General features: G+C 44.7%; 1 long non-coding RNA gene across 1 annotated transcript in view; it reads left to right on the top strand.

Annotated features, from left to right (window-relative positions):
* The first annotated feature begins 1092 nt into the window (after window positions 1-1092).
* LOC137157362 (uncharacterized) overlaps window positions 1093-27860 on the top strand; it is a 35798-nt gene continuing 9030 nt past the window's right edge. The window contains exons 1-2 of the long non-coding RNA XR_010921091.1: window positions 1093-1183; window positions 3993-4035. This is a non-coding gene — a long non-coding RNA (uncharacterized lncRNA). The remainder of the gene's footprint in view (window positions 1184-3992; window positions 4036-27860) is intronic.

Raw genomic sequence — 27860 nt, forward strand, 5'->3', positions numbered from 1 at the left:
TGTCATTACTTAGCAGTTTAACTTTAAACATTTTTTTTTCTTCACATTTATACACTGTTCTCTTCTGCCTTCTCCATGGTGTGGTATGAGGAAGCCACAGCCACTGGAAGAATGTCTTTAACGTCAATCAGGGGCTGATGAAAAGGCAGCCCCACCCTCCCTCTCATGGTTTGGATGTGTCATCTGGACAATAAATATTAACCACAACTAATCCAAAGGATTTTTTTATTAGATTATTTAAAGACTCATTTGTCCTTTCTAGTTTCAAGATCTTTCCCTGTTTACCACATCAACTTATCCAGTTCATACCGGAAAGATATGATCATTCCAGTCCCTCGCATCATCCAGAGAGCTCTGATGCTTTCCTGCCTTCTCTCCCATCCTCTCTCTCTCTCTCTTCGCTACCCTTCTGTCTTCTGCCAAAACTTCCGCATATGACAAACGGCTTTCACAGCTGAAACTTTGATGTTCCATTTGAAATTCCAGCACAAACTTAGACCAGCATTATCACCAAGGGCTACAGCCTACAACTACTGCACTAGATCATGTATGGCTAGTACTGTGTATGAGATTTGCATTTAAGGAACTGTTTGTGGATGAACTAAAATGTATAGATGGCAAATGGTTGCATATTAATTCTCTGGAGCAACAAAACAAACTACATATTGATTAGGGGTCAGTCCAGCAGTCATTACATTCACATGACCCCCATCAAAATCAATGGGACTGCTGTAGGATCATGTGTTAATCTTTGTTTATTTTCAAACACAAACTAACCTACCTGCTGCTGGGTTAAGGCACTTGTACTTAACACCCCAATGAGATGTGGCAACAGGATACCCAATAAACCATTGGGTCAAAAATGTTCAAACTTGGGTGCCCAAAGTTAAGCATCTAAATAAAGGTTGTTTAATTTTACAGTCAAGTAAGCACTCAAATTGTGTTCGAAAATGAGTTGCATTATATTATCACTTCATATATCTGTGCACAGTTGTCATATTGCTCCTTTGTCTCCTCTTGTCCATTCAGTAGAAAGTGCTTGTCACCTTGCCCCTGTTATTACTTAATATTAATAATAATAATTTGTATTACAGCAGCAGCTATAAGCCCTGACCAAGATGAGAGTGGAAACAGAGGCACAGAGAAATGACGTGTTTTGCCCAGTCACCCAGCAGGTCAGGAGGTAGGTTTTTAAAATCCAAATACATTGTCTATCATGTTATTCTGGACATCAAAATAAGGTTTAAAAATGCTAACACAAACACCGTGACATTTCAGACAAGGCTGCAAAAACTGTGCGCAGGAGCTACTGGTGGTAATTGTGTGACCACACATTTCAAGTAAGTCCTAGAGGAGTATAATGTGCTGAATGATGACAGAGAATCATGGCATACCACAGCTTCCTGTCTACCTCCTTGAAGTCAAGAATTAATGGTCTGTTCTGATCATGCAGTTTATCATGGGGGTTTAGGAGTATTCTCTGCATTTGCTCCAATTTTCTTCTTTGTTGTTTCTTAGAAAACTCTTAAAATTTCCAAACGTAATAAGAAATAATAATAATGAATAAGAATAAGAATTTGTATTATGTGGGAGATAACAGATAACCTCACAAAGGTTGGAGAATATCCTGGGGAATTACATTTAAAAATCTATTGCCCCTGAGTCCAAGAGAGTAATCTGAGGCCTGGTTCACACTTACATAGCTGTGTAGGTTAGGAGGGTGACAAATGCAAGCCCTTACTGACGGCTGTCTTGGCAAAAGCTCTAGTGTAGATGCAGTTTATACTAGCAAAAAAGTGCTTTTGCATAGCTTATTCCATTCAGGGAACTGGTATAAGCTCTGCTTTGATGTGTCTCTATTAGGAGTAGACAGGAATACACTGTCTAGTGTAGACAAGGCCTGATCATATTTGCAGCAATAGTTGTAACATACACAGGTAAGAGCTGCTGTTGCTATTGTGAATAACTTCTGAAATGGTGTTTATATACACTGGACACTGAGGCTTTATCTGGGCAAGGTGTTATGATAGCTTCCCAACAGGGGCCGTTATAGGCCGGTAGTGTGCTCATATATAGGGTAATGTCTAGGAACATAGAGGACTCTACTTTCAGGAGATGCTTGATGGGAGAGGACAATATATATATGGAGGAAGGAATAAAGCCTGAATGTTGAAGTATCTCAGCTCTATCCTTTAGTGCTTAAACATTGAACGTCGAGGTTTAAAGATGTGTTGTTATAACACATTAGCTAACGTGTTTTGAAAGTTCTGTTTAGACAAGGTATGCAACTTTTAGCATGTGCTAAGCTGATCAAATTAGGCCACATCTATACTAAGAACAAGGGTTTTGGGTTTTTTAACGTGTTAGCTGGCCAAGATAAGTCCTAAGGGGAGCCTAGAATTTACTTCAACTAGCTACATTTGTTAAAGCTACACTGCAGTTTACCTTGTCTATGCTAGGATTTTAATGCTATTTTTTTTCCTAGCGAAGACAAGGCCTGAAAGGCTAGGCTTTAATTTTATCAGTTTTGCATGTATCTACACTGCCCTGTCTACACTGCCCTGTCTACACTGGGGTTTTTTAAGACATTGTCTACACTTGTGGCAGCGTGTAGGGTACATGTAGCTACACATAGCAGTGAAAGGCAGGCTACATCCACACTTGCTGTGCTGTGTAGCTACACATGGCAGTGGAAGGCTCCAGTGGCAGGGAGTTATTACACTGCTGAAAAAAGCAGTGTAGACATGGGAGGCAAAGCTTGGGAGTGTCGAGGGCTTTGTTGGGTACATACCTAGGGTTCAGGTGTGTAGGGCACTCTACTCTACTCTATTTGCGGAAGGCAAGCAGTGCCTTACTGCCTACCCTGCTATTTATATCTACGCTAGGTCATGCTGTGTCTGTGCCTTACACGACCCCGTAAGTGTAGAGCTTCCTAAATTGGCTAGCTAGTATGTTCTACCAGCACACCTTTAAACCGTAGCCTAGACAAAGCTTGAGAAGAGAAACAAGTTCCCAAACCTGCACGCAGGAGTAGTCCCATTGAAGTCTGTGGACAAAGGGCTTGGCTCTGTAAGGTGCTACCAACCTCCGACTGCCAGTAAAGTCACTGGCTCACGAGGGCACTCAGCACCCTATGACACTAAATCCTGAAGCCTCACTTCGGTTTCTGTTCAGTCCATTCTCAGGCATTGGCTTTATTGGGAGCTTTGCCTGAGTAAGGACTGAGTAAAAAAAAAAAGCAAGAACTGCAGGATTTGGCCCAGTGGGACTATTTATGCATGTAAGGACTACTCATCTGAGTAAGGGCTGTGGGATGGAGTCCCAAGGGCTTGATCCCAAGACAGCTGAAGTCAGGGGAAGGACTTCCACTGTCTTCTGTGGGCTTTGGATCAGACCCAAAAGCAGAGCCTTGCTTTGAAGGGGACGCATTCAAAGGAAAGCAAAGCCTCCAGGCTCCATTTGTGTAGAAGACTTAACCTTAAGGTGAAGCCGCCAAATCCATTCCCATGTGTGTTATAAACTGACTTGGAACCCTGGCCTCCAGATACAGGGGAACACATCTCTGTTTTATGGTAACCAGAGTTATGCTCTAGGTGGTGTTTTTTCTAAATCCAGTCTGAGCATTATTATTGTTACTGGCCATTTAATTTATTTTTAATCTTCTCTTGTTTTGCTTGTAATTCCCCCTTGAATTTGTGTGGCTCCAATGAACTTTGGGAGCCTATTGGTTTGGGGCTGGGAGAGCCACGAGTACTGGGACAGAAGTCTCCCTTGGTGAGCTGGGGTGACAGACAGACTGTGCTATTCAATAGAGCTTCAGAGCAAGAAGACAATGGTTAAACATTGTGCTTGCTGTTTGATTGCTGGTTTCATGCCAACAAGACAGGGACACTGCACTGAATGATGTGACTTCACTTATTTTTACATACATGAAATTTAAGAGGCAAAGCAAAATGTGAAGATTTTCTCTAGTGTGTTTTGTGTTTCTACAGATATCCAGAAATACCACAGATGTTTCTGTGCCCACATCTACAGGTATTTCACATTTATTAATTTTCAGATATCAGTAAGTGCCAAAAATGGTTTATTGGCAAACAAAGCCCTCACTACTCCCTGTTTTAATTCCTGCCAGCTGGCTGTTTGCCACTAATTCTTATTTCCAAGTGCTATGTGCCAAAGTCATAAGAGCCCAAGGAAAATGAGAGACTAATGAGAGAGCATTACAAATTCTACTTGGAAATTATTTTTAGCTAAATATTACTTTATTTAGGTTATACCAAGATGGTACACCCCCACCCTGCATCAGCAGAGTGTATACTACCATAGTCCTTGCACACACCCTGAGCCAGGGCAGGTACAGCACAAGATACACCATATATGTACCCAAAAACACACATTGTCCACAACACACACACACACTTTGCATCCACAGCCAAATAGGAGCGCACACTGCACACACATGTACATCAGCTTGTGGACACACAGTATTAGGGGTAGGAGAAATCATCTGTCACACAGAGCCCACTTCCTTACTCATCCTGCTCTCCAGCCTGCCTGTCTTGCTCTTTGGGGGGCACATGTGCAGAACATAGCTGGTGAGTTAGGGAGGCAGCATCAGAAAACCACTGTAGCAGATGGAAGCTGTGAGCTTCCTTTAGCTCACTCTGGTGTAACTCAATTAGATTTTCCTGAATTGAGGGGAATAGTCTTTATTTGTTCAATCTGAAGTTTCAATAGTGGCCTGTGTCTGAGATATTGATATTGTCGGTGTGTGGGAGAGAGCGAGCTTTGGCATCCATGTGACTATACTTGCTTAGCAAAAGAAATCCAAAGAAAAGTGACCAAATGGCAACATTTAAAAAAATTTTCTCTGCAAAAGTGAGCAAATAGTTTACTGAAAAGAAATGACATAGAACATTACGTTGCCCCTTCAAGAGTTTCAAAGCTCTATTGTGTCAAGTCTGGAGACTGAATTCAGTCACTCAAGTGTAAATCAGGGATTTTCGTTTTTCAGCTATGGACATTGACAACCCAGTCATTAAGGTTGTGTTGTGATTTCCTCTGAAAGCAGAACTGAAACCTTTCTGCTGTAGGCATTAATGGTTGAATTTAATTTGCAAACTTGGCAGACTTGGTGTGCAATGAAATGGTGTACACATGCCTGCCTGCGCGCGCGCACACATGCGCAGTTACTGTGACGGATGGGTGAACCTCATGGAGTTTAAAATTTTGCAGACCGCTTGAATTCTTTGTAGAGTTTGCCAAAGTAGTTGATATACAACATTTTGTTTTTGCCCCCTGTAATTCCAATCCTTGTTTTCCCTGAGGGTAACACACCCAGACCCACACAAATAAACAAACATATTACTGGAGCTAAGAGGAAGCATGTGTTATGGATTAAGGAGAGAAGCACGCTTTGAAAGCTCAGCTGGCCCTGTAAATGGTAAATTTCCGCATGAATTTTTCCATTAGATTGCCTTTCTCTTCATCTCTGCTGCTTTTCCAAGTCTCTCTTTCTTTTTCTTTCTGCGTCACTCTTTGTTCCGTTTTTCATCCTTTGTTACTAGATGGTTTTTTCTCCCTCTTAGGCCTTGTGCCGACTAGGGTTTGGAAGCTAATATGTGTTAACAGCCTAGGGTATGTTACACTTTGAGTTGGAGGTGTAAATTCCAGCATGGTAAACAAACCCACACAATCTTCATCAGACCTAGAGTGCTAATAATAGAAATGTAGCTGTGGCAGCATGAGTGGTAGGAGGGGTTAGCTGCCCCCAGCATTTATCTAGTGTCTCAGACAGGTATGTACTCAGGGTGTGTGACTTGTCCTGCTGCTTGTGTTGCCAAAGCTACACTCTGGTTTGCCTGTTGGCTTGATCAGAAACAGCACAGGTTTGTCTCCTCAAGCTAGAATTTATACCTCAAGTGCAAAGTGTAGACAAGGCTGTGGGCCTTTAACACATGTTAAACTGGTTGAGTTAAAGCCTAGGGCTTGTCTACACACTGCCCCACAGTTCAGACTATGGGTGTGTAAATAGCAGTATCAAAGTGATGCGCAGTATATCCCCTGTGTGGATGCTGTGGGTGTGAATGAAAAGGTTCCTATTTTGCATTAATGTCGTCCTGTTTCAAGAGGACTACATTACCGGGAAGGAGGAACCTTTTAGTTCACACCTGCAGCATCCATACGGGGGAGTTACAGCACAGCACTGGGGTGCGTGCTGTCATTCACACACCTGTAGGCCATACTGCAGGGCAGTGTAGACAAAGCCTAAGGTTATGTCTACACTAGAGACCTTACAGCGGCACAATTGTACCACTGGAGTTGCACTGCTGTAAGGTCTTCCGTGTAACTACTCTATGCTGACGGGAGAGAGCTCTCCCGGTGGCATAACCGAACTACCCCAAGGAGTGGCTGTAGTGATGTTGGCGGGAGAGCGTCCCTCGCCGACTTAGCACTGTCCATGGTGGCGCTTCTGTCGGTTAAAATTTTGTCAGTCAGGGGTGTGAAAAAACATGTTTGTGTGAAAAAACACACCCATGACTGACAAGTTTTACCGAAAAAAGTGCTAGTGTAGATAAAGCCTAAGTAACACCTCCCAAATCCCTAGATAAGCCTGTAGTTTCTCATACGTGGACTATTAACCCCCTCCATTTGAACTAAATTATTCTTTTCTACATCGGTTCTTATAGCACCACCATTGCCAGAGCATGTGAGCACCTTCCAGTGGTACTTTAAGAAATATGACTAATATCTGTTGTGTGGTACATTCTGTCTCTGTAATCCTCTCCCGAGGGAGAGAATTGCATGTGCAATGGAATGTTTTGGTACGTTTTTTGGGGTTTTCTTAAATTTCCCCGCTGCTCTGCATTTACATTAGAGAAGCCAGGTTCAAGAAGGTTTTAGATGTCCTTAAGTTCCTGTGGGAGTTCATTTCACAGTCTCGGACCAGCACCAGAGAAAGCTCTGTCTCCTGGACAGATGAGCTTTACCTGAACTTGATATTTGAACCCATGATGTTTGACACTGGGGAAGAATGAATTCACCTTTCCTAGTGTAAATACCTTGGGAGAAGACAGAGAGAGGTGGGCAAAGACAGAATGAGAGTTGGGAAGTGGAGAGAGAGAAGGTCATTGTTTTATATTTACCCCCTTCCACACCTCAGGACCTGCATTTTCCTTCCCTCTCCTTCTCATCCCTCCAGCACATTATAACTTTAGTGAAATAAAGTGATCAACAAAGCAAGGAATTGGATAGTGGCTGAATTCCGTCCCCACGTGTGTGTGTTTCCATGTGTCTAAAACTCCTTCTGGGGCTAATGGGAGATATGCATGTGTAGCTCAGGGCAGAATTTGGCCCTTGGAGTGTAGCAAATGTTTGAATCAATTCCGCAGTCATTCTGATATACTTGGCAATAGCTCACACACAGCCATACCCAGCAGAACCCGCTTAATTGCATGAGGAATGTTCTCTGGAAACAGGGTTATCCCCAGCCTTTTTTTTTTTTTTTTTTTTTTTTTTTAAGCATCATGGAAATTTTTTATTTTAACTAAGAGTATCCCCTGGGGATGGGCAGGTACAGTCTGTGGCGAGTGGAGCAAGATGTACCTGAAAACAACAGGCACTCCAGCTTTGCCCCTTTGGCAGCTGCCACTCAACTTCCCTTCAGAATTCCTTGGCTGTGGGTCAGCACTAGTGAGAAGAGGTGCTGAATAGCAGTGAGGTAGGGGAGGAGAAAGGACTGGGGAGTGACAGGCAAGAAGCCAGATAGACTCAGTAGGTGTAGAAACAGGCCAGAAAGGGAGAGGAAGTGTTGGAGCGGCCTCCAGGTTAAAAGCCAAAGATTTCCAGTCAAAAGCCATGAAGGCTGTACAAATAAATGAGTGGGTGGAGACAGCAGGGCAGCCATGTATTCAAAGAGCCTCAAATTCACTGCCCCACTTTAGTACTGAACTTGTGCTTTTTAATGCACAGCAGGCTAGCAAGGGAAGTTTTCAGTGTAAACAAGAGTGGGATCTGAATCTAAAAGCCAGAATGGAATCTCAAGCCACATGTCCAGTACTGTACTTGTTCTCACCAAACGTCAGCTAGAGGCAGACCTTTCTGATCGTGTACTGCACGTTGTACTGTACTCTGATGAATCACTTCCTGCCTTTGCCCTTTTTGCATGCTGCGGCTTCACGGCAGCACTGCTCCAGGACTGGATCCTGCAGCCCCAGCTGAAATGTTTGTATGCTCTGTGCTCCGTCCTGGCGCCTGCTTCAATGCGAGTGACGGCTGCTCTGCGTCTAAACTGCTGTGTCATACTCGGTTATTAATGACCAAAGAGCCACATGATACAAAGTTCTGGGAAATTCAGGGCAGATTCCAGGAAAGGGGTCAACAAGTTCAGTAAACAGATTTTATTAGAACTTGAATGGAGACCAAAAAAAAAACTTCACTGAGATTCTTTTACTTTGTGAGTGTTACTGAATCTCAGAAGGTCTATGAATGGCAGAAAGAGGAAAGCACTTCTTCCAGAGGATCATCTTTTTTCCCCAATTAATTTGAATGTCTTTGCTGGTTTTCAAGACTGTCCTTAATAAGACTCTCCTGGAACTTCATTCATTTGCATTCTTCAGTTAGTTTTGCTGTTTGCTGCTGAACAGCTGCAATGTTCTATCCAAGAGGTGGCTGCATTTCAGTCCTGGATCTGTGTATGGAGGCTCAGATTCTGCCCTCAGTTATACTGATGTAAATCCAGAACTCTAGATTTACATTTGGTGTGTGTTATACAATGCTGAACACATTGTTGGCACTTCAACATTACCATTGTTAACCTAATGAAGTGATAGAACCTGGCCCATAATTTGTATATGAATTTGCTTAATTTATAAAAGCACTTGGGGATTTTTCAGGATAAAAGGAGCTCTATAAATTCAGGATATTACTGTTAAAATAGATTGGAAATTCTGTGCTTATCAGTGCAGAAGAATCAGAGGACGGTTTTGTTACCAGCTGATGGCTGTTTTGGTGTTCTGTGTGAAAAGAGCTGATTGAGTCTCAACAGACGGATGGCCACATTGCAGCAGTAACCCATGGCAAGTCGCACTAATTGGCTCCACATATTGGCAGTGAGCCCAAGGACTGAATTGGTTGGTACTCAATAAAAAATAATTTTTCAGTAAATTGCTTCTCCTATAGTAATTGATTTTCCATTATCTCTTCTGCACACAAGTTAAGACCCAACTACAGCTCTGTCTCAGTGATCATACTTTTCAGTAGTGCTGCTGGCTTCATTTCATTTTACTCCAGTCTGAGTTGCCAGGCACAGTAGACGCTTGTTTGCAGCAACACCTTGTGAGAGTAACCGCTGCTTATGAGCAACGTTTGCCCTGGGAACACTTTCCCTGCTGTGAATTGTCCACTTGGTAACAGCAACACAGCCACTGCAAAAGAGCAACAATTGTGACATCACATCAAGGGGCAGAGATGGGGAGGCATGTAGGAGCATTGCCCCTCCCCAAACGGCATCTTTCCAACTCCCTCCTGACCCTGGCCATTCGGCGCAGCTCCAGGGCACACAGCCCCGTCCACTTGCCCTGCCTGACAGAGCCCACCTGGAGAGCATGTATAGGGGTGTGGGGGGGAGGGTCTGGAAGAGAGGGATTTTTCAGTGGGAAAGCTGGGGTTGGGGGAGCAGCAGAGGTGCATCTGGAAGGTTTCCTCTTCCCTCAGCATCTGGCTTACTGGGGGGATTTGCTATTTTGCAGTGGGGAATGTCAGGGACCCCCACCCCTGTGCACTGAACTGTCCCCTATCTTAGTTGCCAGCAGTGGGTATGGGTGTGCTCTTTTACAGTTGGGAGGGGGGTCTGGGGACCTCCCTTCCCAAGACACTGACCTATCCCCTTACCCTTCCTGCCTCCACTGTCCATGCTAGGAGTCACCCCCACCCCCTTTGCAGGCTGTGCATGGTGCCCTCCCCATCCATCCATCCCTGGCCAGGGTGGAGCATGAAGCTGCCAGTTGGAGCATCCTCATCCTGTCCTTAACAGCCAGCCTCTGTCAGCTGTTTTGCCTCATTCCCCCTAAATTTGGGGTTCCCCCCCCCAATTGCCTTCCCACTGTGCCTACCCAGCCCCTTCCAAAACACTCTTAACTCTTCGTATGCCTTCGGTCAGACGACACTCCCCATAACAGCAACAGTCACTTAGGAGCAACATAGCAAAAAGGCACCAATATGTTGCTACTAATGAGGGTCTACTGCACTCGATATGATATAAAGTGATTGATCAATGTGCTGGACTATTGGTTTAGATGTGTTGAAAGAAAAGAGAAATGTGAGCACATCTCCCTTTGAAAATGACCATTATTATACATATTAATGGTACTTAGCTGGGTAGGACTTGTTATGCCCATTTTAGAAATGGGAGAACTGAGGCACAGTGGTTAACGGCCCAAGCCAACTCCCATATAAGTCAAAGGAAAGACTCCCCCTGAGTTCAGTTCAGTGGGAGCTGGATCAGGTGTTAAGTGACTTGCCTAATCACATGGCAATTCAGAGGGAGGGCTGGAAATAGAACCCAGGTCCTCTGCCTCCTATGCAGTGGACCTATTCACTGGCCCATATTTGCAGGCTATTACAGAAGTCCAGTTCCCCCTTTTAACTTTTGCTAGCTTTTTATACGTCTGGCACCTTCCATCCTTACAGCGTCCAAAGTGCTTCACAGACTTTACTGATTGGCCTAGTAACTAAGTGTTGTCATTTCTTCCACTGGATTGCAGCTACTTCTGGAGTGAAATGCACCAAATGGTCAACAGAATAAAGCAAGATGACACAGAAGTGTTTTAGTGGGGGAAGTGAAGAACATTGCATCTGTTTAAAACTAGTAGGGGAATTTTAGAAAGGCAGAATGGAATTACCCAGTTTGGAATCTGACTTCAGTATGTTAACTCTTGCAAAAGGAGCCACAGGATTTTTAAATTACCACGCTGATCAGGAGGTCAGTTTTGCATCTCATCCTCAAGATGGCATTCCCAGCACCACAGTGCCTCCTAACACCATTCACAGGGACTGGCTCATTGCTGATTCAAATTGTAAATCACCACAGTAACACCACTTCCAGCCGCACCTAGGACATAATCATAGTGCTCAGAACTCATCATTCTAAATGGCTGCTCCCAGGTTACCTGTAAAAATCTTTCCAAGACCCTCTGTTCAACGTAGCCAGCCTACTCAATGCTCCAGGGCACTGAGTAATGTTTTTTTAGCAGGTCTGTGGTACTGAGTATCAATAGTTTCTGGTCTAATGCAGATTCATTGCAGATGCTCTTGAGGTTCTTCAGTTCATGCCAGTATGGAAGATCTTTAGTTTTTATTTCATGCAGGAACTGCATATAAGCAAGGATTCTTCATCTCCACCTCGCATTTACATACCACACAAGCTGCATCTAAGGGCTTGTCTATATGAAAACTTAGTTTACTTCAAGCTGGGGTGTAGATCTTCTTCACGCTAATGTGCCCTGCGAGAAGTGTCCATCTGGGCCCTGCTGCTGTGCAGGAACTAGAAGTTCCCTAGTGAATATTAATCTACTCCTCTTTCAAAGCATGGTAGATCAAAGCTAGGCTTCGAAGGATTCAATTTTTATTGATGAATGCTGCTAAACATAGATTTTTTCCATACAAACACAAGCCTACTAAAAATATTTCCAGCAATGATAATTGTAAATTGCAGATAGGCAAAGTAAAAAAAAAAAAAAGCTTGAGAACTTTAAATTAGAGTTTGATTTAAGGTTATTTAATTTGTATATTTTGACATGTGATGTTGACAACTTGTGTTTTGATGGTTACAAAGCTTTTATTTTGACTTTCAGCATCTATTATAAATAATTATTGTCTGACACCCTCCCCACCCCCACCCCGATTGTCTGACCTCTCTATAGTTTCCTGCAACTGTGAAAATTTAATAAATAGAAAAAAATGCTTAGGAAAAAACATTGACGTTATCTGTCAAAATTATAAAAAAATAAAAATTGAATTTCACCAGGTCTAGTCAAAGCACACTTAAGACTTTTCAGTGGGGAAAAGTAGGGTCCACGTGGACAGTTAGAGCACAGTAGGCTAGCGCAGGATAGATTTATACCCCAAACTGCCACAAAAAAAATATTCGTTTAGACAAACCTTTAGTAGCAGTTGCCAAACTGGCTCATGAAAAATAGAAGCTTCCCTGAACTGTTCAGTTCCTCCTCACACACAGAGGAAACAGACATTTTCAGTCAGAACACTTCTTGTTTAGAAAAAGAGACAAACAAAACAAGAAAGAACAGAAGTAAATGCCTTGAATGGAACTGGGCAAAAAAAAATTTGGCAAATGGGAAATTTGGTGAAAAATGATTTTTCAGGCCACCAAAACGAGTCACAAATTTGGGCTCAATTTGGGGAAAAAAGTTTCCGTCTGAAAAAAAAAACTGATTTTTTTCCTGGAAATACCTAAATGTTTTGAATTTTTGTTTTAAAACATCTAGTTTAATAAACAAACAAACAAAAAAGTTGAAAAAAAAACCCCAAATTACCCGAAACTAACCAAAAATCTGAAAAAAAAAAGAATTTGGAATTGAACCAGTGTTTCTCTTGAAACTAATTTTATTTTTTCAGTTTTGTGTTTGAAAAAGAAAAACAGGAAATAAAACAGTTTCAATTTGAACTAAAATGAATTCTCTTATGTTTATTTTTGGTTTGGTCCACAGAAATCCATTTATTCACTCAGCTTTATTTATGAAAAGTGTGTGTATATCCTCTGTGGCAGGCTGCACTGAACTGAAAACAAAATGATCACCTGTCTCAGTGACAGCAGAGTCCTCAGAGATTTAAAGGTGCAGTACACTGTAAACAGAAACATAAATTAAGGAACCAGCTAAGTATATCATATTCTTCCTCTCCAAAACTTGAATTAAACTCCAAACAACCCTTTCTGGAGTTTTTGGGGGGAGGGGAGAGGGAAGACAGCTGTGTTTCCAACTTTCAGCTGGCCCTTTAAGCGGAAGTACCAAGATACCAAGAGAGGCTGCTCTTGCTGGAATTCCGGGCCTGACTGAAACAAGAAACAGGAGAGGTCCAGTGGGAGAGACCCTCATCTCTCAAGGCCCCCAGCAAACTCAAAGGGGCTGGAGATAGAATTACCGTAATTGGAAAATGGGGAGGAGAAGGGTGTTCCATGAACAATTTTCAAACTAAAACTCCAAAATTTGTGACTGAAAGCCAGTTTTTGGCCAAAAACAGTTTTCAATTAAAACTCAAAATTTCTATTGAAAAGCACATATTTTTTGTTTTAAAAAAATGTTTTTCCATTAAAAAAAATCCAGTTCTCAGGAAAGTGAAGACGATGGAATTAATTGCCTTGGTTTGGTGCTATACTGAAAAAAATATGCAGAAGTGATCCAAGCAACTGTGTCCTGTTTATATCTTGTGGTCTTATGAGTAACCAAGTGGAAAAAAACAAGAATGAAAAGATAACAATTACAATGAAATTAAATTAAATAAGCCAGTGACTCAGTATAGGGCAGTAAAAACAAGATATTTTAGGGCTGAATAATGACTGCAAAATTAAAAGAAACAACAAATCAGAAATGGTTAGATTAGTTTTGTTGTGTAAATAATCAACCCCAATGGGATGGTTAAAATGAGGGAACTGAATGTGCTAATATTCAGTGAAAGGTGGCTGAATTCAGAATGTGTTGTTCACAACATATCTACCATACTCTGAAAAAAACACTGACTTTCGTGAGACCCAAATTTAACCCTAGATCCTTTGTAGGATCAAATTCTGCTCCTACAGAAGTCAACACAGTTATACACCAGTGTAATGAATGGTAGTATTTAGCCTATAGTATTCAGTATTTTGCCCAAACAGCATTACATCGGATCCTACATATTACACTGATTCTGGACCATAACACCTATATATTCTATGACCTGAATCGTAACTTTTTGACACAGAAACCTTATTGAGCTTTAAAGAGATGTTTGTAATGAAACCCCAAACCTCCCTGTTTTAGTGTTTTGTTACAACGAATGTGCACACCCCACAGGTAGGGGTAGTAGATTAAGGCTCATGAACCTTTTGAGCAAACGTTTCGTATGAACCTGCTGAGGCAATTTGTGGTTGTGCATTAAGATCATGTGAAAAGTGACATGAAACTCAAGGGCTTTGACTGGATTTTGCTTGAAATTTTTTATCTACTTTGCATCCAACAGCTTGTCAACATGGGGACATTCAGGAGAATTAACCTGAATTAACTAAAGGTGTGAATTTAAAGTGGGTTTGTTAAACTGCATTAAACTCTTGTGTGAACACTCTCATTCAGAATTAAAGTGGCCTTAACGCAGTGTTTCTTAATTCACTTTTGCGTTAAGGATTTCTCTATTTGAACAATTAGTTCATGGTAAACTGGGGTGTGAAGCTACCTCCTCCCCCCACGTCTAGTCTCTTTGAAACAGCACAGGATCAAAGCACATTAAGTGGTGGTCTACACTTACCTGGCGCTTCGGCAGCAGTCGACGGGAGTTACGCAACTATGCAGAGTAGCTTGTGTAACTCACGTCAACTGCTCTGCTTCTCTACTGCACGCTGTCTACACTACTCTGCACTACTTGAGGGGGTGGTTTACCAGCGTCGACTTCCTGATCGATTGAGCGGGTCTACACTGACCGCTCAATCGATCCAGAAGATAGATCTGGCAGCGGCGAATTTGCCGCTGTCAGTATAGACATGGCCTAAGAAACTGTTAATGCACATCAGCAGGTTCTACAGAGACAGTCCATGATAGGTTAGGGTGTGGTAAATTCACACCACAGCTTGGCCCAAATGAAAAGTTCATGTAGACAAGTCCTATAATGAACCAAATTAAGGCCACTGTAATGCTGAATGAGATTATCCTCAAAGGGGTGTAATGAAGTTTAACTAATCCAGTTTAAATTCACACCTTTAGTTAATTCAGATTAATTTTCTTGAGTGTCCCTGTGTAGACAAACCCCAAAACTCAAGGGGATGGGATGGGTTGTTGATGGGAAGCAGGGAACACAAGACCAACTGGAACTGCTCAGCCTTATTTGCACAAGCTCCTCAGCAAAGAAAATGCCATTTTTCTCAGATTTTGTGCTTTGAAGCAGCTGTGGATTTCATTTATTTCTTTTCTATTGCCATTGTTCAAAATTTCCCTCTGTACTTTCCAAAATAACAAACCCCAATCAACCCAGAAGAGCATTCTTGCAGTGAACCAGGTATACTTAAAGCACTTTGCACCTTTTGGATACTCAGTGCTTGTCTGGGTTACAGAATTAGTTCCTGCATGGTATGAGACTGTTACCATCTGCTGGCTATTGAATGGACTATATGCAATGAGGTGGTGGTCTCCATTCTAGAGATAGGCCCAATCTATAAACATCAGATCCAAGTTTAAAGGCAAATGGGTGGTAATAAGGTTTTGGAATTCCCATTCACCTGGAATCTATTAAACAACCAACAATCTGCTTAATTTTGTTTAGAGGTGCATTTGCTACGTCTGTAATTGGTGCAAAATACATCTAACAAGCAAGGTGATAGGTAATGAGGTCCTGCAACACTCTTAGTTAGCTGTGCGTTAAGTCAGAACTAAAATGAATGTGACCATCCACTCATCACAGCATGCATTTGTGGCATTTGGGAATCACTGTTGCGGAGAAGCCTGATATTGGAATAGCATATGTGGTGTTGCAAGTTACGACTGAGTGATGTTGGCAGGTCTGTGTGGGAAAGCTCAATTGTTCCTTGCTGCAATATACATGAGCTCATAATCTCTCTTTCCTCTGGACCATACAATTCCTTCTTTCCTCTTTCTTCCATTTCATTCCTTCACAGGGGTTTGTACTGCTTGTGGCCAGATCTACACTACAGAACTATATTGCTATAACTACATCACTCAGGGGTGTGAAAAATTCACCTGAACGACATAGTTATACTAACCAAACCCCCCATGTAAGCAGCGCTATGTCGACGGGAGAGCTTTTCCTGTCAGCATAGTTATCACCTCTCAGGGTGGTGGATTAACTATGCTGACAGCAGAAGCTCTCTCGTTGGTGTATGAGCATCTTCACTAATGTGCTAGAGTGCACAGCTGCAACATTGTATGTGAAGACAAGTCCCAAGAAAACAAAAGTTTTGAAGAATTTGTTGTGTGGTGGAAACATATCATATAAATAAGATACCTAGACTTTGCAAAGCAAAACTACAGGGTAGATTTCCTTTGGGGGTCTCCCAGTCTGCACCCTTTTAAATAGAGACATGAACTCAAGCTGCAAAATTCATATCAGAATTTAAAGACCACAAAGTCTGGGGTTACTTGTACATGAAGTTTTGGTTAATCCCTGGATAAGACGGATCTCTGTCTCTCTTTAGTTAAGTGTTTCTAATGTGCCTTTCACCATAACCTGTGACAGATCAGAAAATAGGGGGTCAAGCCTATAGGATGCGAATACCTCTAGGGTTTGAATCAGAAATGAACACAAGGTAAACTTGGTCTTTGGACAGTTTTCCAGGTTTTTGTGATAAACTCTCTACTCCTTCTGCTTCCATGCATAAAAGAGACTGGCCTGAGCTACTCTCCAAGCTTTAGAAATGGTGAAGAATTACATCCTATTTTGTTCTGTGTTAGCACTGCTGTCCAAGGATCTCAAAGCACTGTAGAAACATGAACAAACTAATCCTCCTAGCACTCCTGAGGTAGCAATGTTATCCCTGTTTATCAAGATAGGGAAAAGTGAGGTGCACAGCAGTTAAGTGATTTCCCCTTGGTCACACAGAGACCCTGTAGCAGAACCAGGAGCAGAGTCCAAATCTCCTGACAGCCAGTCCGGTTTAGCCATGAGACTATCCCTCCTCTGACAGATACTGATTTCTAGTATGTGTGTATTGTTTTTCTGCACAGATGGTAAATCTTTCTGCAGAGTACAGAGCCTGAAAAGGGAACAGCTGCAGATGCTTCTTTGACAAGCTCCTTGCCTTGCTGTCTGTGCCAAGCTCTGTGCTGTCTGTGTGGAAGATTTCTACATGTCAGATATGTTACGATGTTCTAATTCTAGATTGTGTGCTGTTGTTTACAGCTCAGTTCCCTGGAAGTCAAAGCACTTCACACAACTAGACTTTCAATTCCTGGAGGGACATGACATTAGTATTTTTAATCTTCTCACAGTCAGGCTTCTAAGGCTATTCACTATGTGCCTGTTTTCTTCTACCATTCCCCTGTACTGGGTGTCGTCCACAGCAATCGTCCACAGCCATGTGCCTAACATTGGGCTGGACAGGTCTCTCCTTCTCTTATGCTTACTGAGCCATACATTTCAAAGCTCACAGGATTTCAGACATGTTCCTTGCAGGACAAAGTTCAAAGCCCTTTCACTGCTAGGATAGACTTTGCCTAAATGACAACATATGAGGCCAATCCACCACCAGCCACTCTGTATTGCATAAATGAACTTTCTTTTTGAGAAGGAACTGTCTCTTCAGCCAAGAAAGCCTGTATTCTTCCGTGCCTTGCCTCCGGCAGTCACAATCCCCAGGGCCAGCTGAGGAATGGTCACAGTTTTCACTCATATGACATGAATAGGTTTGTATTCAGTGTACAACTTTTTCACTGCTGCCCTGAAATGCCCATTTGCTTGGTCCACACTCTACCTGTGGTTCTGATGAAGACGCCCTGAGCTTTATACATGTGCTGCGAAGTGCCATCCAACTAGATCAGTAGCCCGCCCCCACATAGGGTGATCAGATAGCAAATGTAAAAAATCAGGATGGGGCTGGGAGGTAATAGGGTCCTCTATAAAACAAAGCCCCTAATATTGGGACAGTCCTGATAATGAGACATCTGGTCACTCTACCCCCACAGCAGATGCCAACAGCCAAGCTGACAATCCAGGTTGCTGTCTACCCTTCAGAAGGGTTGCTCAGGGATACTGTGTCTGTAGCCAAATGTGCCACATCTTTCTAAATGATATCCCATGGGATGTGGCTCCTTAGGGTGCCATGCTTTCCCTAGGCCTGCTTTGGGTTGTGTTCCAGGTTGTTGTTATCATTTATTTAGAGCTAGTGACGTACTCAGTGCCATACAAGACATGGATCCAGTCCCCTCTCTGTGGAGATTACAATCTAAAAGATGGAACAGAGAAGAAAAGGATGCAGTGAGGAGGCCAGAGCAGAGAGTAAGATGGAGGTGTTTGCTGGGAGGTTATTGGGTACACACATACCAAAGCACTGTGGTGCAGACTAGAAGCTGCAGCACTTCTACCCCAGCAAGCAGTAGGCTCAGTATAAATGGATTTCAGGGCCAGCCTCTTCTCCAGTTGTTCCAAAGTCCTGGCTGGGGATTTGGAAGGGCTGTCCCTGGGACTTGGCACACTGTACAACGGATAGGATAGCAGGCTGTCACAAGATGGGGAGCATCTGACAGAAGAGAGAGAATGTTCTAATCCGACTTCCAGTCTCTAACTTCTGTGATCTTAAGGGAAACAAACTGTCCTGCATCAGGCAGAACATGTCATGTTCGGAGTATGAGTAGCCTCAGAATGGAATGCAAAGGGCAAGCACGAGGGAGACAAAAATACCCAGCAGGGAGATGAAACAGTGGCACAGCGTGGATGCAGCAGGGGAATACCTGGCTCTAGGGGAACTGAGGGGAAGATGCCTGTGATCTGGGTGAACTGACAGAGAATCTCCTCAGACAAGTGAACTGAGGACGCTGGGCAACAGAGTGAAAAATCTCCTGCTGTGATTCCGCTGTGACTAGGGAACTGCTGAGAATGTGAGACTATGTGGGAAGAGGAGACTATTTTAGGCCTGGCCTAGACTAGAAAAGGTTTGCTGGCATAGCTATACTATGATGCACAGCCTGGCAAACCCATAGTGTGGATGAGGTCAATACCAAGAAAAAACATGCTTTTGTGGGTATGGATGTACCAGTTCCCTGTCCAAAGTAAACAATATTGGCAAAATCACTTTTATTCCGGTATAACTGCGTCTACACTAGGGCTTTATTGGAATAAAAATCACAATCCTAAAGAACATTAGTATACTGGCAAAAAGTTTAAGTGTAGACCTGGCCTTAGAGTGAGAGCAAGTATTCCTGAGCCCTTGAGAATGCAGGAATGTCATAGAAATCTCCAATGAACTCCCAGTCATTTCTCAATGGCCCATGGGGAACCAGAGTAGTTTGTGACAGAACTAACTTTTGTTTTCTGCAAGTGGGGAGGAGAAGAAGCTGCAGGCACACATCAAGTGGTCTTTATGCAGCTAGCCCCTGCCAAAGGAAGATAAGGGGAAATAAATTAGCTACTCTGGAACCAACTCCACTTCTTGTCAAATCGCTTCGGCTTTGTACCTAGTTAAAGCGCATCCTTGCTTTGAATGCCTTGTTCCCGTTCCATGTCGATTTTCTGGTGCACAACTAATTTGCTGAGGCTTTGCTAATGTCCCTGCCAGAGAAGCTTCCATCCGTCTTATCTCTATTTACTTGATTTACTTGGAAACATCAGAACCAAGCTTTTTTTTTTGCCCTTCCCCCCTCCAAATTATTTTCAACATCACTCTCCATCCATCCCAGAAAGCCACTTTCTACAGGGTGAAACGTCTTAGTGACAGTCTAGCAAAAATTAAGGGGTAATGTCCTAAGCTTATGTTGCACAATTAGATCACAGGCACTGCCATCTGGTAACCCTGGTGTGCATTTCCAAAGCTATGGCAATCAGCATGCTGCAATGTTGCTAGCATGATAAAGCAGCACAAAAGAGTATAGATTCATCAGAACTTTCCCTGTAACATTAGTGCAAGTGATGAGCTCACATCCGTGTGGCTTATGCAGGCATTATGGATAGTATCTGTGCTGCATGGGTGTCCATGCAGCGCCCATTAAACCCCCACTTCCCAGCGAGCCTGGGGCTTATCTGGGGTGGATTCTCTGGGGTCGACCTCTTCTTCGGTTCTTCCATGCCCCGATCAGGAATCTGGAGAGGGCATGACATACCTTTTCTCAGCTGAGGCAGCCGCCAGTTTTGCAAACTGGTGGGACAAGCCTTGCTGCCGCTGGCTGCTTGTTTGTGTCTCGTCTGAAATAATGTTCAAGATCCGTATCATCAGGTGGATTAAATCAATGCTAGTGTCTGGCCACTGTAAAGACATGTCCCTTTAAGGCTGCTGTATCATCATTACAAGAGTGTATTACAAGGATTGCCCACGAGCCACAGTTAGATTGGTGCTCCTTTGTAGTGGGTGCTGTACATATACTTGGTAAGGGACAATCCCTCCTCCTGTCTAAATAGGAGCTGTAACTTGAGCACAAATGATCGCATCCGTCACCCTGTAGTTGGCTCTGGAATAGGAACTGATCGGAAATCCACTGTTTAACCTCTTCACAAAAGCAGAGGTGGGCTTTGTTTTGATGCACTGAGTAACTGCAATGGGAAGAAAAGGATTTGCTGGTGCTATAGGTAGGACTATTGTACAGAGACCTAAGGCATGACACCAGATCCAAACACTCTTGGCTTGGGGTACTGGCACCTTGTCATTGTGGCTGACTCTCAAACCGCATGATCTTATAACTAATGGGCTGTCCAGTTCTCCTCAGGGTTGCCCACTTTGCCTACAAATCCTCCATATTTCTCTCTCTTCATTCCTTCCTTCCTTCAAGGCCCCATCCATGCTGAGCTGTCTCCAGCCTGCTGCATTTGACTGAAGGCGGCCAGCTGCTTGAGAGCTAAAGGGTTGATCCTTCCGTCCCATCAAGGGCTGAGCAAGCAGCCTCCCTAGGATAAGAATGCTGGCTGCTCCCTTCCCCCAGGGCTGAGCCCAACGCTCCCTTGTCAGACGAAGTGCTTCCGCCCATGCCTCTCCTAGATAAGGACTCAGGATCCTCCTTCCCCAGGGGCTGAATGATCTTGTCTGCAACAGAATGAGGGCCCTCCTGGTGTAAGGATGGAGGGTGCTCCTCCCTTCGGGGCCAAGTGCAGAACCTCTCCCTTTTCCCTACCCCTTCCCCTCAACCATTTATTTGTAGGCACTTAGGGTTGGTCTACACTAAAGAGATTTTTGGTGACAGAACAATGGAGATGTGCTCACTGCAATGCTCCCTCCGCCAACAAAACTCCCCTGCTTTGGTGACAAAATAAATCCACCTCCACGAGAGGCGTAGAGCTTTTTGTGGCAAAGTTAGAGCGACAAAGCGTCAGTGTAGACACTGTGTGCCGTAACTGGGCTCCAGGAGCTATCCCACAATGCCCACCCAGACTGCTCTGCTCATAGTTTGAACTCTGCTGCATTGCCCTGCATCCCGCCACACAGGAATGCGCGGCCCCCCTCTCCTTTCAAAGCTCCAGGAAGTTTTGAACTTGCTCTGTGCGGAGAGCTCACACAGCTGCTGCCCAGCTGAGCACACCGGCTCCAGGCAGCAAACGGACTCCAAATGGGACTACAGGGGAGGGGCTGGTTCATTCTCCTGGGTCTGTGGGAGAACTCGGAGGGAATCAATCCTGCTCTCCTACAGGGTCGGATTAACTCTCCTGTGGGCCCGGGGATATTAGATTTTGTGGGGCCCCTTACGGGCCGGCGCATCGGTGCTCAAGGGGGCTGGGAGCACTCGGGCCGGCCTGGGGCATACCAGCCAGCCTGGGGACGAGGTGGGCCACTGCTGTGGTGTGGCGCGGGCCAACGGTGCTCCAGAGACTGGGAGCGCTTGGGCTGGAGGCGCTCCGGGACCTGGGGCAGACTGGCCAGGGCAGGGCGAGCCGGCACTGTGGCAGGGTGTGGGCTGATTGTGCTCTGGGGGCTGGGGTGGACTGGCCAGCCTGGGGCTGGATTGGGTCTATGCCTGGCACTGGGGCACTCTGGCAGTGGGGGATAGGGGCTGCTGAGGCATGGGACAGCCAGGGTAGGTTGGGGAGGGGTAGCGCTGGGGTACGGGCTCTGAGGGTGCTTGGGGCACTCCAGCACTGGGGCCACCCGGCCAGCCTGGCTGGTGCTCGGGTTGCCCAGGGCGGGGCTCTGATGGGAGAGGGGTGGAAGGGATGTGGCTTTGGGTGGAAGGGGCAGGGCCAGGGGTTAGTCTCCCCGAAAGGGCAGTTCACCAGCTGCCCAGATTTAGTTTTGCGGGGCCCCCTCAGCCCAAGGCCTGGGCTGCAGCCCCTAAAGCCCCTGCATTAATCCGGTCCTGCTCTCCTATGGCAGGCATGCAGGCAGTGTGGGCTGCTGCTGGGGAAAGGAGTGGGGAGAGACTCCTGATGTGCTGTGCAGAGCCAGGGAGGGAGGCGGGAGCTGATGTTGGGGTGTTCCTCTTCCACTGCCGGTGTACAGGTCTTTGCTGAGCTTGGGTTAGGGAGACGGGGGACACCAGCTGTCTGTGCACCAGCTTTTGCCTCAGGATTGATTGCTTCCGGCTGCGTCTGAAGTTAAAGAGGCAGCATGTGGACACACTCACTGTCCCTCAACACATAGTGTGTCTCTGTCTCTCTCACACACACACTCCCTGTCACACACTCTCTCCTCCCCCTCCCCCACACTTCTGTGAGCTTCCTTGTGTTTGTGTTCCGCAATGTCAGTTTGGCTGACAGGGCAGTGGAAAAGCAGCTGTCAATCTAGTAGGGTGCCCATGGAATGATGGGACTCAGAACCCTTCATCATGTGACGTTGGGCCTGCCTCATGAGACATTGCAAACCCTTCCCAAAGCCTTGCCTGCAGCTGCACGGGGGGATAGCTACCCACAGGGCACTGCTCTCTGTGTCGATGCAGGAGCTGGTAGCGTGAATGCACTCCACTGACACAAGGAGCATAGGGAGGACATGTAACAGCGGTTTAATTACAGCGGTGGCTGTACGCCGGCATAACTTGTGTCAACAAAACTCTGTGGTGTAGACAAGGCCTTAGTCACTACCAGCCTATCCCACTAGTCGCTTGCCCAGATGTGATCAGATGCATTATGCTCAACAACCCCAAAATTCCTTCTCTCTCGTTTTCTCTTTGAAAGCAGTATGTGGTTGGTTTTATTAAAGGTTCTGCTGATTGTCTTGTTAAATCTAATTTAATTAAAAATTAATTTTTAATCACAAACTCTTGGCTGATGTTAAAAGAGAACGTGAAGGCTCTGAAATTACAGCTGACTTCCCAGGAGTCTAAATGCAACATGGTGCCAATGCCACCCTTTGAAAGTAGGACTCGGACGGCAACTAGCAAGTGGCTAATGGGGAAGGAAGGATTTGTCTTTCTTGCTGCTGCTGTCCTGTGGTGCTGCTTCCAGGCTTGGCCAGTAGGGGCCACTGTGGATGCTGGCAAAGAGAGGTTAAGAAGTAATTAAAGTGTAAAATATTAACACGCAAAGACTGAAATACAGTAGAATCTCACTCAGAGTCACAAACACCAGAGTTATGAACAGACCAGTCAACCACACACCTCATTTGGAACCGGAAGTATGCAATCAGGCAGCAGCAGAGACACACACACATAAAAAAGCAAATACAGTATAGTACTGTGTTAAACGTAAACTACTAAAAACAAAGGGAAGCTTTTTAAAAAAAGATTTAACAAGATAAGTTAAGGAAACTGTTTCTGTGCTTGTTTCATTTAAATTAAGATGGTTAAAAGCAGAATTTTTCTTCCACATAGTCAAATTTCAAAGCTGTCAATTAAGTCAATGTTCAGTTGTAAACTTTTGAAAGAACAACCCTAATGTTTTGTTCAGAGTTATGAACATTTCAGAGTTTCAAACACCCTCCATTCCTGAGGTGTTTATAACTCTTAGGTTCCACTATATGAGCATGAAATGCCACTTGCAATCAAATCATTCACTTTTCTCAAGCTCTCATTAATACACACATAAAATCGCAACAAAAATTAGAAGTACAACAAAAAGGAATAAGGATTGCAAAGAGATTGGCAAACATTTAGTTAAGCCACATGTCACCTCTCTGAAGGTGTTATTTTTATCCTTCTTTTACAGATGGAGAGGTTGAGGCAAAGGGAGGTGAACTGGCTTCCCCAAGGATAAAATTGTGAGTTACTGGCAAAATCCAGGAATCATGGGTGCCATTCACTCTGCTGTAAGCACTAGACACAATCCCTCTCAGGAACAGAACCTAGGAGTGCTGTTTCCCTGTCTCCTTCTTTAACAGACCACACTACTCAAAAATGGAGCTCTTTTCTCTTTAATTGTCAGTGAAGTGGCTGCATTCTAACCAAACAGTAATGCTGATACTTGAATTATTATATATTTGTATTAGCATGGTGTCCAGAGGTCCCAATTGAGATTGGAATGCTATTGTGCTAGGTGCTGTACGTAGACATATAAAGACAGTCTCTGAAGAGTTTACAGTATAAATAGATAAGACAGACAAAGTGCAGGAGGGGAAATAGAGGTGAGTGACGTGGTTTGCCCAGAATCATACAGCAGCTCAGTGGCAAAGCCAGGAACAGACCCAAATCTCCTGAACCAGTACTCAATCCTCTGGACAACAGGGCCCCCTTCCTTAATGCATTGGGACAAATGTATTTATCCACAAGTTATAATGACAAATTACAAATTTAAGTTAAGATTTTTTTTTTCAAGTTCCATATTTGAGCCATATAGACGGTAGAGCAGCGACTCACACTTTGCACCAATCAATGAAGTCACCTGTCCTATCAGCACTTGGATGGAAAGTCAAAATATTTCCCCTTTTTTGGTAGTGGGGGAAGAAGGGGCTGAAAAAACACTCCTTTGCATCTTAATTCAGACAGTCTAAGGTGATGGCTACATTACAGAATTATGTTGACCCAAGTTACATCGGCATACAGCTGCTGCAGTGATTACATTGATTGTGCATGTGCACACTTGGCTACTTGTGTTTGCAGTGCGTGTCCTCACCGGCAGTGCTTCTATTGATGCAGAGTGCAATGCACTTTGGGTAGGTATCCCACTGTGCAACTTGCCATCTTCCAGCTCAGGGTCTCTTGGGAAATTCTTGTATTGCCTGGTGGGGCAGAAATGAGTCATGCAGGAGTGACTGGGAGCATGGGGTCAACTTCCCATAATGCAGTCTTCACTATCCCATAATTTCACCTGCATCCCATAATTTTCACGCCTCCTTTTTGAAATCCCACAAACTCACATGTCCCTCCTTGCTGTAGGCCATCTCTGACAAAAGCATGGAGTCTGCACAGCTCTGCGCTATTGTCATGAGCATTGCAAGCATAGGGTGCATGATCCTGCAATATTTGCAGAGCCACGGGGAACATAATGATTCCTTGGAGGCTAGATTGCTGTGGGATATAGAAACAATTCAAGGGTGTTGTTGGCATTCATGGAGCAGCAGCTGGAGATGGTGAAGTGCCAGTTCTGGGCTTGAGAAACAAGCACTGATGGGTGGGATCACATTGCCATACAGGTTTGGGATGTCGAGCAGTGGCTGCAGAACTTTTAGATGCACTAGGCCACATTCCTGGATCTGTGTGCAGAGCTCACCCCAGCCCTCTGGCACAGGGACACCAAAACGAGAGCTGCACTGACAGTTGAGAAGCGAGTAGCAATTGCACTGTGGAAACTTGCAACACCAGACTGCGACTGGTCAGTAGGGAATCAATTTGGAGTCAGGAAATCCAGCGCAAGGGCTGTTGCCATGCAAGTGTGCAGGGCCATTAATTGCCTTCTGCTACACAGGACTGTGTGTCTGGACAATGTGCAAGACATAGTGAATAGTTTTCAGCAATGGGCTTCCTGAACTGCAGTGGGCCAATAGATGGCATGCATATCCCTATTCTGGCACCAGACCACCTTGCCATAGAGTACATCAACAGAAAGAGCTGCTTTTCTATGGTTCTGCACTCGCTGGTGGATCCCATTGCTTTTCCGACATCAGTGTGGACTAGTCAGGCAAGATTCATGACATGCACATCTTTAAGAACACAGGACTGTTCAGAGAGCTACAAGCCGGGACTTTCTTTTCTGACCAGTGGATTACCATTGGGAATATTGAAATGCCAATAGTGATCCTGGGCAACCCAGCCTACCCCTTGCTCCAATAGCTCATGAAGCTGTACACTGGCCATCATGTAGTTCAGAGTGGAGGTACGTGAAGAGTGCAGCCTTTGAAAGAACATTTTAATACAGTCGTGAGCCAGAGCAGTATGTGTTGCTGTAGTGTGCTCTACCTGCCCTTGCTATTTTATGGCCCGGTTTGTATCTTGTAGTGATTGCTGTGTATGTAGGAATATAACATTGTCAATGCACTCATTTATATTATCTGTGAATGGTGTTATGGGTTCTGTGACAGAGTGAAGTAACAGGGAACTGGTGGATGTTAGACCTGCTCAGCACCAGACAGCATATGTTGTGAACTATAAAAGATGAATTCTGTTCCAAAAAATAGAATTTTATTCTGTAACATGGACCAGGAACTTAAAAAGAACTTATGAAGTGGAAAGAATACACATTCCCATTTCAGGTACACATACTCCAAACTTAGGGTACTGAACTCACTCACCTTGATCCACACAAGTTGTAAGCACTACATTCTCACTTCTCCTTGGGATTGATACAGCATGGTGCCAGTCACAGCACCAGCCATGGTGAGGAGGGTTGGGGAAATGAGGGGGGAATAGCTTGCTTGTATGATTTTAGTAACATATGGCAATGGCACTGAATATTGGCATCGTTTTCCATGGGCAGCAGTGCTTTTAGCTGATATCTCACTCCAGAGGGTAACAGAGGCAGAGAGAGCACAGCTGCTGCTAGCCTGTGTTCTGCAAATGGTACCTGCTGAAGGAATCGCTAAGTGGCGTGGGAAAGTGTTCTACCACAGCAAAAGAAGTAAGGCAGCCCTCCCCAGAAACCTTCAGCAGAGGATTGCAGAGTACCTCCAGAAGAGTTTCACTGAGATCTCTACAGAGGATTCATGGGACATCTCGGTGTACTTAAACAAACTGCACCACATGGCCCCCTCTGCCTACCTCTGGAGGGGAATGAAAAGCCAATAGCTCAGGCCAAAAAGCCAAGAGCTCAACTGTATCTCTCTTGGTTGTCCCACTACCACTTCTAGCAGAAGTAAAAATGAGTAAATCAAGAGATGTGTCCTGCTACTGTGGGGGTGCCATGCCTGTAATTTCAACGTAAGCTGCATACTTACAAGCGGTTCCTTCCCCTGCATCAGGCTCGCCCATGCTTGACTGTTAGGACTGGCTGAACTGCAGTGGAGTCAAAATCAGGTCCTGGCTTGCTGCAGAGCTGGATCCCCCAGTCACCTGTCCTCCATGCTCCTCCTCCTCGCTGTTCATGGCAGGGGCCTGTGACTTGGGCTCCTTGGAAATATCCACGGTGCTCTTGAGGATTGAAGGTGTGATCTCTGCCGAGGATGACTTCCAGCTCTTTGTAAGAATGGCAGGTCTGTAGCTCAGCACTGAATTGGTTGTTGGCCTCCCTGGCCTTCTGGTGTTCCTGCTGCAGCTCCTTGCCTGGCACCAAGCACTGTTGTAGCCCTTCTCCTGCATCCCCCGAGCAATCTGCTCAGAGATGTCCATGTTTTACAAGTGGGTCGGAGCTGTGCCTGCACAGCCTCTTCTGCCCACGAGCCCAGGAAATCCAATACCTCCTGTCTACATCACACAGGAGCATGTCTGGAGTGTGTAGGCAGCATGGTCAGCTGGGCAGTTATGCTCAGCAATGGAGAGCTGCTAGGTGTGCTCGCCACGCCGGGCAACCAGGAAAAGGAATTTCAAAAACTCACGGGGCTTTAAAGGGGAAGGGCAGCTTCCTGTCAACCTGACCCCGGGGCAGCAGAATTCATGACAGTGCCCAGAGCAGCCAGTGTAGGGCATTGTGGAGGCCAGTAACAGTTGTAA

The sequence above is a fragment of the Emydura macquarii genome, unplaced genomic scaffold (assembly GCF_026122565.2).
Source record: "Emydura macquarii macquarii isolate MOO-44397 ecotype Brisbane River unplaced genomic scaffold, CSIRO-AGI_Emac_v2 contig_1483, whole genome shotgun sequence".
In the NCBI taxonomy this organism is placed as follows: domain Eukaryota; kingdom Metazoa; phylum Chordata; order Testudines; family Chelidae; genus Emydura; species Emydura macquarii.